Source organism: Hydra vulgaris, chromosome 09 (genome assembly GCF_038396675.1).
Source record: "Hydra vulgaris chromosome 09, alternate assembly HydraT2T_AEP".
Taxonomy (NCBI): Eukaryota; Metazoa; Cnidaria; class Hydrozoa; order Anthoathecata; family Hydridae; genus Hydra; species Hydra vulgaris.
In genome coordinates this window covers 1,234,331-1,247,182 of record NC_088928.1, presented here as the reverse complement: position 1 = coordinate 1,247,182, position 12,852 = coordinate 1,234,331, and the positions used below count along the sequence as shown (strand labels likewise).

General features: G+C 25.9%; 1 protein-coding gene and 1 long non-coding RNA gene across 4 annotated transcripts in view; one reads left to right on the top strand and one right to left on the bottom strand.

The window, feature by feature from the left end:
- Positions 1-12,852, bottom strand: part of LOC100201799 (uncharacterized) — a 129,453-nt gene that overhangs the window by 92,267 nt on the left and 24,334 nt on the right. The window lies entirely within an intron of this gene.
- LOC136084971 (uncharacterized) lies at positions 6,888-8,350 on the top strand. Of its 2 annotated transcripts, XR_010640958.1 has the most exons (4): positions 6,888-7,156; positions 7,245-7,513; positions 7,618-7,786; positions 7,863-8,350. It is a non-coding gene; the product is annotated as an uncharacterized LOC136084971 (long non-coding RNA). The 2 variants fall into 2 exon arrangements; XR_010640957.1 differs by having other exon boundaries at positions 6,888-7,513.

Genomic DNA, 12,852 nt, shown 5'->3' with positions numbered 1-12,852 from the left:
CTATAAAGTTTTAATTGAACTAACATAACACTAAAATAACAGAAAGTGTTCACATTATTAGTGCTCGCTTGACATCTAAAGATAAGGAAAAAAAAAGGGAACTCGTTTTATAATTTTATTGAGTTGATTAGAATGATGATTTGTTAATAAAGCTAAAACTCTAATTTAATTTAGCTACTGCAGAGCAAATTAGATGTTTTTAATTTAGCTGCTGCAGAGCAAATTAGATGTGGTATTTTATTAGTTATTATGTTTATTTTTAAAAAATTGTTTAGACAGGCCAGTATAAGTTTTTTTTAATTTTACTAAAGTTACTACAATTTTTCAGATTTAACTTTTTATTGAAGCCATCCTTACAACTGACATTTGGTGCCAAGAATTTTGTGTGAAGGCCTCCATAGTAAGTTTTTGTCCTAATTTTTTGTTCATTTTTGTTTTTTGATTATTTTAATTTTTTTTTAGGTGGTAAAAAGAAAGGCAAAAAACAAATATATTTGTTAATCACCTTTTTGTTAACCTATACATTAGGGTGTTGACTTTTTGGTAAATTTTCGGTATCTCCATTTTACAACATAAAAAACAGATAAACTTTGATTTTGTGTATTAGGTTTTTATATATTTATAGTTCGTTTTTTATATATAAAACTTGTGTTTAATTTAAAATATTGCTTTTCGATAGAAAAGGTTATATTTGAGTTTTTAGAGCCACCACACCCCTCCTGTCTACCCAAGGTGGAGTGGGTTTGAAAATTTTCACTCTTGCACCCTCTTTATGGTCTTAAATTGGATTTTTAATCCCTAAAAGTCTTTTCTTTTGATGCTAAATGGTATACATTTAGTTGTAAAAATACGTTGATTTAACAATGATATTAAGTGGAAGGGGGTAACTATTGCCACCTGATGCCAATTAAACTTCTGTCCACCCAGCCCAAAGTATCTTAATCATATTTAATGATGGCATGGTGAAATATGTTTTAAAAGTCCAAAAAAAAGTTCAAAATTTCAATAAAAAATTAACGTTTTCTTAAAAGATTTTGAACATATTAGAGGATATTGTAAACGCCTCTCTAACGCCCCAAGGCCCTTTATATACATTTATTCTTTTATCCTTTTCTACACACTTAGACCTTTCTTTTGATATCAAGTTCTATGAATTTTAATAAGAATTGACAAAGTTATGATATTTAAGTTAGGAAAAACTCATAATTTGGTCACGGTTTCTTCAAAAAATCCAAATATTAAAAATTTGGTACTTAAAACGCCATAACTTTTTGTAGAATTGTTTGATTTTGATAATTTTTTCACCTTTAAAATACTGCTTTTAGGATCATTTCAATAGTATATGAAAATCTAGTATTTAATTTTTTTAAAAATTTCATGTCACCTATATTAATATATATAATAGTATGAAAAAATGTTTACAAAATATCTCAACTTACAACGTGTAACTGGCTACACATCAGTGCTGTTCATGTTTTACCAAAAATACAATCAGATAATTTTATATAGGAAGTTTATATTTATTTTACTTTATTGTGTTATTAGTAGTGATGCCATGAATATTCGGCGGCTAGATAAAAAAGGCAATCGTTTAATCGTCTTTCCCATTAAACCATGTTTTAAGTTCAGCTTGTCGTGAAAATAACATTTTTAATAAGTTTAGAGTTTTCTATACTAATTCAATCTATATCATTTTCTGAAATTAACTCAGAAGTGCAAGATATACCTTAGCTGGTTGTTTTTAAACTTTCCTGAATGTTTTGAAGAGTATGAAACTTTTAGGCATAACTATAGTTAAAATATTTGGTGGATCAGTCAACAAATAATGTATGCTGTACCACAACCTATTTATAAATGCCCATAAAGTAGTTGACTTATGCACTACAACAAAGCAGGTCGGAGCCCTCAATATAATTAAGTGTTGCCGAATATTCGGCCGAATATTCGCGGCATCTCTATTTATTAGGATATTTAAGGTGGCTCATAAAGAAAAAAAAATTTTTAATAGAATAAATTGCAACGGTTCAAATATATTTTATTGTATATTTGATGATATAAAAAACTAGTATTTAAGTAAAACTGTAAATAAATTATATTTAAGGCAACTTTCAACAAAATCAGAGGTAAAAAGGGTAAATTTGAAAAAATTTATAACAATGTTTCTTGATTAATTTTGGTTTAAACTAAAAAACTTTTTGGTTATAGCTTCATTACATTATTTTCATTCATTTCTACTCAAAGAATGAAAAAATAATTATAGTATCAAAAACGGGACACTATACTTAAAAAAATCACAACTTTATACATAACGAAAAACAGGTGTTGTGTTACAAAAATTGATAAAACTATTCTTATTTGATCATTTTAGTACATCTGAAATCTTAATGATTAAGGAACATACACTTAAAATTTCAGCCAAAAAGCTTTTCTTAATCTCGAGATATCATGTTTTGAAAGTCCAAAAAAAGAATAAAATTAAAAAGTTATAAAAACAATAGAAATTATTAGCAAAAAAATGAAACTGACCAATAAAAAAATTTAAGTAAGGTAATATTAGTAAGTATTTTATGCAAACTGTACATATTTTCTGAAAGAATTATAAATTTTGAATCAAATGGTCTATTAAAAAAAATTAGAATTTTTTTTTAAATTGATTATTTTTTCTAAATGAGCCACCTTAAACACACTAAATATTACTTTTCATTTTATTTGGCTGAGATAAGTAGACTTTGTGGGAAAAAAATATGCTTGAAAATTTTTGAAGTTCGAAATTTAATCTTTTTTTTTTTTTTTTGCATAATTTTAGATTTTCATAATATATACTAACTAATATTTTACTTTTATATTTTTGTTTTGTATTTTTTTTTTTTTTTATGTTTTATTTTGTATTCATGCATTTCAAAGTTATGTTTTCATTAAATTTTAAAATTGTATGCAAAATATCTTGATTTTATTCTGCAAAATATCTTGATTTTATTCTGCAAAATATCTTGATTTTATTCTGCAAAATATCTTGATTTTATTCTGCAAAATATCTTGATTTTATTCTGCAAAATATCTTGATTTTATTCTGAAAAATATCTTGATTTTATTCTGAAAAATATCTTGATTTTATTCTGCAAAATATCTTGATTTTATTCTGAAAAATATCTTGATTTTATTCTGCAAAATATCTTGATTTTATTCTGCAAAATATTTTGATTTTATTCTGCTTCTTTCTTTTGTATATTTGTACTTAATTAAATATTTTTTTAAGGTTAAATGTTTTACTGGATACATGTTATTAACTTATTTAGTTATTATTAAATAGATAAACATTTTTATTATTTAATTTTGTTATTGATTACAACAGTTTAATTATTGGAAGGCTTCCAGGAATGCAAAGACTGGTACTACTGTGAATAAAAAGTATTTTAGAAATGATAATTAGTATATTCAAACGACTATTTGGAAATCATGTTATATTATATAAGTAATGAACTGAAGTGTTCACAAATTTTCTATTTTTACAGATTTTTCATACAAATGTTTCTGTATATCTTAAAAAACTGTGTTTCTCTAATTTATATTCATTAATACACATTTAAATGTTGCATGTTTAAAAACAAAAATAATTTGTAGCTTGTTTTTCAAAGTTGATAAACATCTGATTCAAGGTATCAGATATACTTTGTATAAGGTTATAGTAATCTAATACAAGGTATCAGATTATTAAAAACCTTGATGTTTGTGTTAAGGTTATCTCAGTAAAGCCATGATCCAAGTATGTATTGGGAATTTCAAATAGGTATCACAGGTGTAATTGGTTGCAAAACTGCTCAGTTTTATGGCTTTTTATTAACAAATTTGTGAAATTTGAAAAATCTAACAAATGCCAAATCTCAAAAAGAATGCACAAGCATCTAACTTTTTGGTTTCATTTTATTTCTGAAAATCATTTTGCATTTTGATTATTTCTCGATTTAAGAAATTATATTAATTCAAAATAACTATTATACTTTTTTAGACTTGGATTTTATTTATATCATTTCAAGATACTTTCATACAACCTTCATAAAAAAGATTTAAAATATAAAAATAACTTATTTCTATTAGTTTTTATAATATTACCTGTTACAAAAATATCAATAAGATGATACCTTTCTTAATGTTATGCTTTTTATTTTTTTTAGATTAAATTAAGATTATGAAATAGAATTTACCAATTGAACGATAAACATGTATGATAAATTGAGTGAACAGTAGTAATTTTTTATTTTTATTTTTTAGGCATTGGCAAGCTGTATTTGACAACTTATCTTCCTGAAAAGAAATTAAAAGAAACTACAAGCCAATTTAAAACAATTTTCATAGCAGCATTATCTAAAAATAACTTTCCTTTAATTTTGTTTACTTATTAGATTACTTATATTTCATTATTTCTTTAAATTATTTTTGGAGATTTACAATGGTGTTTTACAAAATTTTAAGTTTAAAGAATTTTACATATAGATTTTTAACTTTAACTTTTATTCAGGAGAATAATTAATAACTGTAGTGTGCAATTTTCGTAATATTTTTTCTGCAAATATCCATTTGATATAATGTTATTAATGTGAGAGTATAATCTTAAGATGTAATTAAAAAATGGTAGGATGTGGTATATAGATCAATGATTCATACGCTTTGTTTTCTAAAAAATCAAATTCAAGTTTAGCGCAAAATGTCTGTACAGATAGAAACCACTCCCAAAAACTTTTAATAATGATTGGTCTAATAAAATATATTGTTATTTTTACATGGTTTCCACTCACTATAACTAGAGGTGTGAAGGCACGCGCCAACTGGCAATCGGGAGATTTTTGAACAAAAACTAACGTCGTTTAAATTTAAACTTAATGTAAACTATTGGACAAATTTATAAATATTGATGATAACGGAAACTTTAAATCCTAATTAAAGCAATTTTAATTAACTGAAGTGTTAGTTGGTGTTCATTAACAGCTTCTCTTAATAATACTAAATTAAAAAATTGTTGCTAATTTAATTAGGCGTAAAATGCACAATTAATGATAATGTCAATGAGAGTTCTAGGAAAATATCTTCCGCAAAAAAAAAAAATTAAAAAAAAAGTATTGCTTTGAAATTGATAGATTGCGTGCCTAAACCAAACCCTCAGTCAATGTAGCGGCACTCCTTGCATGTTCTTCCTTGTATGTTTCACCTATTTGTCAGTCGATTTATGAAAAATGAAGAATTAGGGTTTTGTTTGTATTATAATATCTATGCATAAAATATTTATATTATAAACAACTATTATATTTATATATATTGTTTATTTTATGTGCTGAAAAAAATATCCAGGGGGAATTTTTTCTGCAACCGTCAATGAGCGAATTTGCTTTAAAAAAGCGGCATAAAAACCTTCTGAAAAAGATCTAAAAAATGTCGCATAAATAAATCCAAATGATATTTTAATTATGTATATGTTTTTTCAAAAATCAAGTAGCAGGGATAAGGTTCTGTCTACTACTAATGGTATTTATTTTTTATTAATAAATGTAAACTTTTGCAGTGTTGAGATTTTTCAAAATATGGTGATTGTTAGAATGAAGAGAAGCTTGAAAGAACCCAGACGGCACAACTCGTTTAAAAGTTACGCGTGGTTTCTGTTGCGTGTTTAAAACTCCCGAAAACACTATGAATAACACGTGTCAAGAATAGGGTTTTGATTCCGTGAAATTAACTACTATATTTTACCAAAAAACCAGTTTGGATATTAAGTTTTTAGTGATGGCTTTTCAGTTACAAAGATGGAGTATTAAATTATCAGAAGTTTTTGCAACGAATGTGAAACCATTACTAAATTTTTCAAATTTATTGCATTTTTATTATTCGGAAGGTTTTAGAGTGTGTAACAAGAACATTCAGGAAAACATTTGTCGAGAAAATTTATATGTTAAATAAATTCAGTTTTTGTTAAGTATTAGCATGTATATATATATATATATATATATATATATATATATATATATAATATATATATATATATATATATATATATATATATATATATATATATATATATATATATATAAATGTATATATGCACATATATATATATATATATATATATATATATATATATATATATATATATATATATATATATATATATATATATATATATATATATATACACACACACACAAACACACACACACACATATATATATATATATATATATATATATTTAAATGCACACATATATATATATATATATATATATATATATATATATATATATAGACACACACACACACACACACAACTATATAAATATACAAGTGTGTATATATGCGTGTATATATGAATATATACACACGTGTATCTATATACATACACACTTGTGTATCTATATAATTTATACAATGTATATTTTATATATGTATGTGTAATACATATATAAAATATGTATGTGTTTATTTATGTATTCATATGTATATATGTGTGTATGTATAAGCCTATATATTATGTATGTATGTATAAATATATATATATATATATATATATATATATATATATATACTTATATACATATACTTATATACATACATACATACACTTATAAATAAATGTATATGTTATGTATACCTAATATATACACATATACACACATATGTGTGTTTATTTCGGCGTATGTATATTTGTGTGTATTTGTATGTGTATATGTGTGTTTTTTTCTGCGATTATTATATATATATATATATATATATATATATATATATATATATATATATATATATATATATATATATATATATATAATACATTTTTTGTGTTAACAGTATTATTGTTATTACTATTAGTATTGTTATTATTGTTATATGTTTGAAAAATACTAGTGTTGTTCCTATATAAATGTGTGTGTACTAAATGCTATAGGATATCCTATTAATAATAATTGTTTAACAAAAATGAAAAGAACAAGTTCAGCATAGTAGAAAGAATATATGAAAAAATATCGATCAGTCTTAGCTGGAAATTTATTTCCTAAATGTTTAAATTTGTCTTCGAGCTGTGAGGCTGCACCAATATACTACCTATGCTTCAATAAACTTTCTCTACCAATATTGACAGCAAAATCTAGTAATACTTTGTCGCAAAATACTGTCCGTAAGTAACTTTACTTATCTGTAAATCAATTGTTTATATTTGAAAATTATTATGTAAATATTAAATTAATTTTTAATTGTTTGAGAAGTTACAAAAATGAGTCAGCAGTATAAAAAATATGGCATGAGCCGAAGCCAGCTAGAAAATTTCTTGCTTAGTCTATCTGATTGCAGAAATGATATTTTTTTGCTGATATTTGCACTTTAACAAGCAACAAAACCTAAATGAGATGGTTTCGAATCAACCTTTAAAGATTTCTATATTTATAAGCAAAAATCAATTAAGAGAGGATTTACATCCTGGTACAAATGCTAATGAAAATACTTGTGAATACTTGGGCTTCTGGGTCTTTCCAAAGTAATAAATTATTTGCATTTAATTTAAAAGTTTATAATATTTAAAAATTACAATAGTATATTTGATGAATTATGTTTCTTAATGGGTTTCATAAATTCTTTTAGGGCGTCTCTTATTTAGGTTGAAATAGGTGGCTCTAAAAAACAATTTGAAAAGAAGAATGAAGGGTCGATTCCGTTTAAATGTACAGACACAATCAAGCGTGATTAATAAGGAAAAAAGCAATTTTACTCTTCCATCGAATCATCACTTTTTTATAGTGCATTTATTTAGGTACAATACAAAACAATAGACTAAGATAATCATTTATTTTGTTATTTATTATAAAACTTGTTTTTTTTTAAAATAGATTAATGCGAATCATCAAAAACCATTACCAATACAGATCGACCAAAAAATCAGACAAACGAAACCTCTCCCATGGATGATGCCATGTTTTAGCGTAAAATGATTGTGTCACACCATTACATAAAAAGAAATTTGGGCTACTGCAATAGTTTTTAGATAAAGATTTAAATGAAATTAAATTTGAACAGGTTACCTTAATTGAGGAATTAGTAAAGTTCGAGACCCGACTTTTAAGAAAAATTAAAAAGAACATTCGATGCTACTGGAATTGTTTGTAAAAATGCGAAAGCGTTTTGTTATACGATTTTAGATTTTATAATGACGTAAGAGGAGATCAATCGAAATTAAATATTATGTATGGTAACCATGTGCCAAGCGTCTTTATTAGCTTATTTTTAATGATTTGGTTTTTTATTTCTTTGTTTATTTTTTCTTCGTAGTATTAATGTAAAATAATTTACCTTAAAAAACAAAAATAAAACAACAAAATTGTCGTAAATATAATGTAGTATATATAAAAAAAGGTTTACATGTTTAAAGCTATAAACGTGTCTAACACAACCTACGTATTTTTGGTTTATCATTAAACCGGGCTGAACAGCTGTTTGTAAATACGTGTTTTGAGGTTTTAAACTCGTGTTTTATGAGGTTTTAAATTCGTGTTTTCTATAGTTTAAAACGGACTTATGGCATTTAATAAAGTTTTTAAACGGAAACTTTATTTAATGCCATAAGTTAGTTCAGGCATAAGTTTGGAAAACTTATGCCTGAACTAACTTATGGAAAGTTTCCGTTTAAAAACTTTATTAAATGCCATAAGTCCGTTTTAAACTATAGAAAACACGAATTTAAAACCTCATAAAACACGAGTTTAAAACCTCAAAACACGTATTTAAAACATAAAAAAACTCGTGTTTGAAACCTTAGAAAACACGTGTAAAACTCCAGTTAAACTTCCCGTGAAATCCACGTGTTTTTGGTTTACGCCTGGATCGTAACAAACACGTGTTTATACGGGTTTTAATTCCGAGATTAAAACCAGATGTGCCGTCTGGGAAGTTATTGAAAAATCAAGCTAGATGGTGTGACTTAGTTGGTGTGACTAAATTTTGAAAAAGTTCAAGCTCCATAAAAGTTATATGGCAAAAAAGAAATCTCTTTTTGATAATAACCTGCGTAACTAATAGATATTATAATCTACTCAAAACTAATATTTTTAAAATTGATCAAATTTTATTGACATGCAGTCCGTAGAATTTCTAAATTAAGTAATAGCCTGCAAATTTCATATTTCTTTTGATTTGACCGCCTCTTAACGAGTAAAAGTAAATCTCGCAGATTTTTCGAATTATATAAGCCAATAACTCAATCATAATGTTTTTGATTCAATTGACTTTTAATAAGTAAACAAGTGAAAATATCTTTAGAAAGGAAACAACCATCATAATTTAATTCAGATTAATGCTCAAAACAATTTTTGTTAATTATCGTTACATAGTGTATCATTGTTTACTAAAAATAAACGCAGTCAGTTAAATTATATAATTGGAACACTTTTTATGTTCATCGTAATGTCAGACTTGTAATGCTTATCCTGTAAAAATCGCAATACAAAGTATTCGTGTGTAAATTATGTTTACGAATACGTAACATTTTTTTTGAATTATCAGAAGATGATATTAGCTCCTCCGAAGAACATAAGAAAGTAGGGCGTTGTGGAGAATATAGTACTCAAAAAGCTACGCGAGTTGCTATAATCAATTCACTTGAACCGCCAAAAAAAAGGTGCAAATGAAAATTTTCACTTCATTTGGAGGAATACCAGTAAGACAGAAAGTTAACCCAAAACAAGCACAATTCCCATCGATTTTTTTCACAATCCTCCCAAACCGTTAGAGCATCAATCGTGTAAAAATTGTAGTCAGAATTAGCTAATATTTTTACTTCTGAATGACTGAAATACTCCATAGATTCAAACGGGAAAGTTAAAGCAATGACTTGCAAGTTCTGCCGGCAATGGACCGTTCCCTCTATAAAAAAAACCGCAGTACGTTTTGGTCTTTGTATTCACCTTCGACCATATAAACTGATAGACACGCCTTACTGTGAGTTAATATTCACAAAATTTTGAAGCCAACATCTTTTAGCGCGTGACGTCAAGTTGGGGCATTCAACAATTTATAATATCGGTTTAGGGCAAAAATAGCTTAATGTATTTAACAATTTTAAAGTTTTAATATTTGTTATCTATATTATTTTGTTTAAATTTTGATTATCAAATAGAATATAGATATATAAAGATCATGATTTTATCTTGTTCTGAATATAATTGCACTCAAAGATTTACTAGAGAGGTTTCTTTTCATGTGTAAGTAGCTACAAATCATTCTTTGCTAAGATCCTACCTTATATTTCAAATATAAATAGGATATTATTTTAATATGCCTATTTTTGTTGATAGTTTTCCGAAAGATCTGGAATTGAGGAGAAAGTGGATACAAGTTATGTGGAGGAATGGTTTTACTCCTAGTAACCAGTCTAAACTTTGTGGTAAACATTTCACTGGTATGAAGGAAGTCTTTGGAGTTCACAAAAGAAACTAAAAAAAAAAGACTTCTTCTATATTTGATTTCCCAACACTTTTATGAAAAAGTACTTATCCTAGAAAACTACCAAAAAACAGACAAAGTATTATTTTAAATATTACTACCAATGATTCAATACAGTAAGTCTAATGTAACTAATCTTTTTGCTATGACATATATTGATTTAAAACTTTTAAGTTTACTTTTTGTAACATATATATTATGTACCTATATATATATATATGTACCTATATATATATATATATATATATATATATATATATATATATATATATATATATATATATATATATATATATATATATATATATATATATATATATATATATATATATTTACATTGACTTACTGTATTGAATTATTGATGATATTATTGTTAACATTAATGATATAATTACCAATATTATTGTTCCTAAAAATATATACATATTTTTAGGAACAATAATGTTGATAATTATATCATTAATGTTAACAATAAATCATCAATAATTATCAACATAATTGTTATTTACAACAGAATTTTTCTAGTTTCATTCTAGGTATATTAAATGAAACGTTTTCCGGTAAATCATTAGCAATATTATAACCTCTATCTGCTATTACACTGTCTCCTGGTTCAAGCAGGTTGTATACAATCTTTAGTAATTTGTTTTTCCAAAAAACGACCACAATATAAATCAGAAACAAAAGTTATGGCTCCATTTGGCTCTATTCCAACTAATCTTTTTCTTGTATTTTTATGTTTATAATTGGAAAAAGTTGCAGACTGGCTTCGAAAAGCTGTAGGCATTTCAATAAATAGTTCAGTGCAGTCTAAAATTACCCTTGTTGATTCATATTTTTCTTTAAAACATTTTGACATTGTTTCTTTTACAATTTGTTTTGTTGCCCAAATTAAAAGGATACGCATTTGAGAATACAAAAAATCAGTCCACGTCACTGTGATTCTACTAACATGACTTAAGGATATGTCAAAGCGCAGCGCCATAAATTTAATCAAAAGGTCAAGTCAAAAACTTGTTAAAACTAAAAATAATTCAGATTCTGAACTCATTATGCGTCCTCTTTCCTTTTTATTGTAATTAAAATCTGTTGTTTTTTCAATGTTTGTATTTGACCCCCAATATATAAGTTTGCTTTCAGCAGGTTCTAAATATTTTAGTAAAACTTTAAATAGATTGTATGATTCAAACCCTGTATAAAATTTAAAGTGAGCTTGATTATGTTTAAATCTGTCAACTGTAAATTTTAATTGATTGATAGTGTGATTTTGGTTCATAATAATATTTTTAATTTCTTTCTTCTAAGTTTACATAATCTTCAGTTTGTCCTTTTGGAAAAATAATTTCTTTTTTTAACTTTTCAGGCTCGGTTTCTTCAAATGAAAAATTAACATCATTTTTTTCGTTTTCAATTTCGTCTATTTTTCTTTTATACCCAATAGAACTATTAACTGTGATTCTTGGTTTTTTTATGTCTTTAACTTGTTTTGGCTGTAAAGATGGACAATCGTTTAGGAGTCTTTTTTGGCTACAAATGGCTACATTTGGAGGTAATCAGGATATAATTTCTGGTCAAGTAGTCATGGATAGAAAGGAAGTTGAGAAAATGCAAAAAAAATTTGAAGATGCTTACTTTAATGCAAAGAACAAATTATCATATTCAAAATACACTAGGATATTGAAGATTGAGAAAATGTACGGTGTTAAGGTGGGAGAGGCATATTTTGGCGATGTCAAATGTGCGGAACTTATAGACTTTACTAGTGAAGATATAAAAGAGAAATCATTATATGATTTGTCAAAATCTAAATTTTTTGGAATATTATGTGATGGATCAATGGATAGTGCAAAATTAGAGGATGAAGTTGTTTACATGACTGATTTCGATCCTGTACCTGTAGGAAGCAGCAAGCTTCAAGTAAAAACAATATTCATAGGCGTAAGAAATTTAAAAAATCCGTTAGCTATTGGTATATACGACGCAATCGCAGATTGCTGCAAAGAATTATCAAATAAATTTCGAATTAAAGAGTTCGAAAAAAAGGTAATAGGTTTTACTTCTGAAGGCGCTTCTGTTAACCGAGGAAATAATCAAAGTGTTAATTTTATTCTTTAGAAAAAGTCACCCTGAATAGTATTTATATGGTATGTTGCTCATTGCTTAGAACTTGCACTAAAGAATGCTTTATCATAAACGGCTTTTGAAGACGTCGATGAAATTTTTTTATATTTACAAAATAGCTCTGAAAAGGTTTCGTCTACTAAAAAGAAACTCACGATGCTAACAAAGAAGAAAAAAAGACTCAAAAATCCAATGGTACTAGATGGAGTTTACACAAAATTGCTGCTATGAAAATGTATCTTGATTAGTCGGGAATTTAGA